The sequence below is a fragment of the Anomaloglossus baeobatrachus genome, chromosome 3 (genome assembly GCF_048569485.1).
Source record: "Anomaloglossus baeobatrachus isolate aAnoBae1 chromosome 3, aAnoBae1.hap1, whole genome shotgun sequence".
NCBI lineage: Eukaryota > Metazoa > Chordata > Amphibia > Anura > Aromobatidae > Anomaloglossus > Anomaloglossus baeobatrachus.
Window position 1 is genome coordinate 661037234 of NC_134355.1, and position 5981 is coordinate 661043214.

Consider the following 5981-nt stretch of genomic DNA (forward strand, 5'->3'; position numbering starts at 1 on the left):
AGAACATGAAGAAATGGAGGACGAACTGTCCATGGACATAGATGACTCAGCGGATGAGGGAGACCTTGGTCAAATTTCTGTTGAAAGAGGTTGGGGGGAGATGACAGAGGAAGAAAGAACGGTTAGCACCTCTATGCCACAAACACAGCGTGGACTTGGTCCGCATAGCTGCGCAAGACACATGAGCGCCTTCTTGCTGCACTACCTCCAACATGACCCTCGTATTGTCAAAATTAGAAGTGATGATGACTACTGGCTTGCCACACTATTAGATCCCCGGTAAAGTCCAAATTTTGTGACATAATTCCAGCCATAGAAAGGGACGCACGTATGCAGGAGTATCAGCAGAAGCTGTTACTCGATCTTAGCTCGGCTTTTCCACCAAACAACCGTGCTGGTAACAGCAATTTTATTGAATCTTTTCATAATTTTTTTAGACCATGCTTTGCAAGGCCACCAGAGACAACAAGTCTGACACATAGTCAACGGCTGGAGAGGATGATACAGGAGTATCTCCAAATGAACATCGATGCCATGACTTTGCAAATGGAGCCTTGCTCATTTTGGGCTTCAAATCTTGAAAAATGGCCAGAGCTCTCCAGTTACGCCTTGGAGATTTTGTCGTGTCCAGCTGCCAGCGTTGTCTCTGAACTTGTCTTCAGTGCTGCTGGGTGTGTGCTGACAGATAAGCGCACGCGTCTGTCCAGTGACAATGTGGACAGACTAACGTTCATCAAAATGAACAAGTCACGGATCCACAAGGAATTTACTACCCCTGTATCATCCTGGGGAGAGTAAATGCTTGTGGATTTTGAATGTGCTTGATGCAAATCTACCTGTGAAGTGTACAACTGGGGCACAAGTGCTGCCACTGAAGGGGTGGGTGTGTGTGTGGCCCAATTTTTGGAAAAAAGTGAGACTCCGCTTGGAGTAACCCTTGCTTACAGTGTTTTTAAAAATGATCCAAGATGAACAGAGCTGGGATCAGGAAAGACTTTGCTACCTACCCCGGTGTCATCCTGGGGACGGTTAAGTATGGTGTATTTTTGAATGTGCTTGATGCAAATCTACCTGTGAAGTGTACAACTGGGGCACAAGTGCTGCCACTGAAGGGGTGGGTGTGTGTGGGGCCCAATTGTTGGAAAAAAGGGAGACTCCGCTTGGAGTAACCTTTGCTTACAGTGTTTTTAAAAATGATCCAAGATGAACAGAGCTGGGATCAGGAAAGACTTTGCTACCTACCCCGGGGTCATCCTGGGGACGGTTAAGTATGGCGTATTTTTGAATGTGCTTGATGCAAATCTAGCTTTGAAGTGTACAACTGGAGCACAAGTGCTGCCACTGAAGGGGTGGGTGTGTGTGTGGCCCAATTTTTTGAAAATAGGGAGACTCCGCTTGGAGTAACCCTTGCTTGCTGTGTTTTTTAAAAGGAGCCAAGATGAACAAGTCATGGTTCAGCAAAGACTTTGCTACCTATGTGGCGCCCTGGACTAGCCAGGTCGTCACAGGTACTGCAACAACACACCCCACACCCCGAGACAGGCACACCAGTCACACACAAATTCATGTTGCCTCCCTCCAGGGGCTGATGTCCACACCAGGTGGGTTGGAGCCAGGAAGTTGGCCCCACCCACTGAGGAGTTCACAGTCCTGGAGCTGGGAAAGGAAGTCAGTGTAGTTAGGGAGAGTGAAGGAGAAGGAGTGAAGTAGTAGTTGAGGAGAGCAAACTGACTGTGTCCGGGTACGTGGCCCGGCACCGAGAGCAAGGTTGGCAGACGGTGGTGGCCGTCTGCAGGAGAGGCCGATTGACGCGGAACCGTAGGACCGGGGACAGAAGGTGGCCCGCCGGTACCGAACCGGGGAGCGAAGAGAAGCCAGCACAAACCGGCAGGGCCTACGGACCCCGACCAGGCTTGGAGTCGCCATTAAACCGGTCAAATCCATTAGCAACCGGAACCTCCGGGGTTTCCTAGCAGCAAAGATCCGACTGAAGGCAACCGTCTAAACCGAGAAAGGGAAATACAGCTACCGCCACAGTTAGAATTCCCAGGGCCAGAGCCTGCGGGCAAAAGGGGCTCCTCCGGCACATATCCAAGCTTGGGAGCGGGTTACCGGTGGGAAGCCATCGGGACCGAAGATACACAACAGGTGCAGGGAAAGGCAGCCACCACCAACCTTCCGGGGCAACCACAGCAGCCAGCTGCAGGACCCGTCCATCCAGCCGTTTGTTTTACCGGAGACTCTGTATCCATCATTGGCTGAGTGAGTACCACCATGCCGTCTGGCACCGCACTGCCCCCGCGACCCTGCACCTCACCAACCCTGCCTCCCCCGTCACCTCTCCGGGCCCCGGGACCACCAAATCCCCCTACCCACGGAGGGGAAAGAAACATCTCAGCTGCTCCCTGTCATCGCTCCCGGGATCCCCGTCCAGAGCAGCGGTGGTGTCCCAACCTCACCACAAACCGTGGGTGACGTCACGGACCAACTCCCCAAACCCAAACTACCCCCTTTCACTTACGGGCGAGGAGCTCCGCTCGAGTCCGCAGATCCGGCCCACCGCTCGAGCCACCGAGCAGCAGCCGCAGCAGCGCCGGACCTGAGCATGGTGAGCGCAGCGCCCTCCTCGCCCGCGACACCTACCCCGGGGTCATCCTGGGGAAGGTTAAGGATGGCGTATTTTTGAATGTGCTTGATGCAAATCTAGCTGTGAAGTGTACAACTGGGGCACAATTGCTGCCACTGAAGGGGTGGGTGTGTGTGGGGCCCAATTGTTGGAAAAAAGGGAGACTCCGCTTGGAGTAACCCTTGCTTACAGTGTTTTTAAAAATGATCCAAGATGAACAGAGCTGGGATCAGGAAAGACTTTGCTACCTACCCCGGTGTCATCCAGGGGACGGATAAGTATGGTGTATTTTTGAATGTGCTTGATGCAAATCTAGCTGTGAAGTGTACAACTAGGGCACAAGTGCTGCCACTGAAGGGGTGGGTGTGTGTGGGGCCCAATTTTTGGAAAAAAGGGAGACTCCGCTTGGAGTAACCTTGCGGTGTTTTACATGACTTTAGAAGGGCATGCCATGCCTATATCTGTCTCGTCCTCTTTTTACTCATTACGCTGTTTTGTTTTCGCATGAATATATGTCCTTGTCACTTTCCCATGTGTTTGTGTTGTGTTGTGAGTTGTTTGTCACCTTTTGGACACCTTTGAGGGTGTTTTCTAGGTATTTTTATGTGTTTGTGATTGCCTCCCATTGTTTCCTATGCGGTTCGAGTGGTTCACCGAACCGGTTCGCCGAACCGAACTCGAACGAGACCTCCATTCGGCGAACCGAACTCAAGCCGAACCGCAACCGGTTCACTCATCTCTAATAAGGAGAGTCCAGTCGCTTCCCTTTTCGGGAGTTTTCTCCTCCTCTTTTGGGCTTGGAGACTCTTTCAATGCCAAAGAATAAGAGTCCATTTAAACATCTTGCATGTTTCTGCAAAAAATGCCGGGACACATTAGAAAGGTTTACAGCTTTTACATTGTTCGCATCACGTATAGGCTCATTAATTCTCTGCCTCAATTTTCTTGTAGTGCATCCAATGTAAGACAAAATCACATGTAGAGCAATGTACCTTATATACTATATGGTCAATACTGCAATTTATGAATTGTTTAATTTCATGAGACTTTCCAGTGGCTTTCACCATAAATGTTTTGGTTTTTTTAACATATTTACATGATGCACAATTATGGACCCCACATTTGAAAAAGCCCCTTGTCTTTAACCAGGTCTGATGTGGACCATCACTATCTTCAACCATGCTGGGGCATAGTAACATGGACAAATTTGGGGATTTCCGTGCTGAGAAATTACACCCTTCTTTTAATATAGAATTAAGTGTACTGTCGGCACTCAAAATAGGAAAGCATTTTTTCATAATTTGTTTTATCTGAGGAAACGGTTTGCTATAGGTGGTAGTAAATATGTTTCTTTTTCCCGAAAATTCCCTGGGATTTTTTTACTCAACAATTCAGCACGGGTTTTTTTTTTAATCAATTACCGAAGATGCTTTTGCCAAACACCACTTAGTGAATAAGGAGGCGACTGGACTCTCCTTATGGAAACTTCTCAACCTACTGGCCTCAATAAAAGAACCAATTTAATTCTGTATTATTAGTTCATTTTATGTATGTATTTTTCATATTGTATTTTACCATTCCTAATGTATTGTAATGCACGAGGATTTTTTTTTTTTTTTTTTTTTTAAAGTAGCAAAAAAAAAAAGTCCTTTAAGGATATCATGTGATGTAAGTTCTACTTCCTGTGACTATTTAAAAAGCATGCATCACAGGAGTAATGTGGTTATGATTTAGAGGCGCTAGCCTCGAAACGGGTAAAACGGTGTCTCTGGGGCCTGTTTGCTGTTTTTTCACCATCCATGTGTGTTTTTATATTATTATTTTTCAATAAAAAGAAGTTTGTACTCCTTATGAGCTGGAAAAAAAACATCTTGTTTTACTAAATCATCCCTGCTATATGTTTATCCAATTTCCGCTAGAAGATTTCCATTTATGGAGAGCTCACTACCTCCCGTGGCCGCCTGTTCCACTCTGACTGCCCTCAATGTAGAAAGTTTTTCCTAATGTCAAAGTTGAATCTCCTTCCTTTACGTTTCCTCCCATTGCTTCTTGTACTTCCTTGTGCTAATAAGAATAGGGTAGTTCCCTCTGCACTGTGACTTCCTTTCAGATATTTGTAGACCGCTATTAAGTCTCCTCTCAGCCTTTTTTTTTCAAACTAAAGATCCCTAGTTCTTTTAGCCGGTCTTCATAGGACATGGTTTGCAGACCTTCTACCATCTTGGTTGCTGTTCTCTGGACTTGCTCCAATATAATCGATGTCTTTCTTGAATTGGGCGCCCAGAACTGTACACAGTATTCCAGGTGGGATCTGACCAGGGCAGAGTATAGGGGAATAATTACCTCTTGATCTAGATTCAATGCTGGTCTTGATGAATCCCAGACTTTTATTGGCCTATTTAGCTGCAGCTCCGCACTGTTGCAGAGGTGCTAAATACCGATCAATCATAATTGACAATAAGAAAAAGACCGATCAGCTGATCGCCTGGTGGCCAGCTTTTGTGAACGATCAGCTGATACCCTTTCAAACAGTAAAGAAAATAAAAAAACAAAAAACACAACGGATTCTTATTTTCCAACATCACGTGTGCCACTATCCGCAACGCATCCGTTGCATCAGTCACACAACTGATTTTGACTGATGCAAAAATACGGAAGTGTGAATGTAGCCTTCGGCATCATTGTTGTTTTACATCTTTTTCCACAGGCTTGCAATCCCTGACCGGGGTTAGCATTGCCTCTACAGCTTTGGCTGTTCCAGTATTTGCATGGGTTTTTCTTTTGTACATCTGGATCTTCTTGTTTCAGGGGATTTTTCTATTGTACATGTACTTGTATGCACATTCTGCTCCATGCTTATTGATTATACTAGAAGGTGGCCCGATTCTACGCATCGGGTATTCTAGAATTTACGTATTGTGTAGTTCATGTATGATTTTTGTTATATATATAGATGTTGTTGTGTGTAGTTACCAAGTGTTTGTGTAGGGCGCTGTACATGTTCTGAGTGTCGCGGGGGGTGAGAGCGGTGTTGTATGTGTGTTGCGTGTGTTGCGTTGTTTGTGGAGCGCTGTGTGTCTGTAGCGTTGTGTGTGTGTGTGTGTTGTGCGGTTTGTGTGGGTGTGGTGTGTTTTGGGGGGAGGTATGTTTTGAGCAATGTGTGTGTTGTGCAGTATGTGCGTATATTTGTGTGTGCAGCGTTGTCTGTGTGTGTGGGTGTCTGTGTAGGGCGTTGTTTGTGATTCCTAGTGTGTGTGTTGTGCAGTGCGCGTGTGTGTGTGTGTTGGGGGGAGGTGTGCACCTCCCATCGTGCTCCATCCCCCATGCTGCGCACCCCCCATCGTGCTGCATCCCC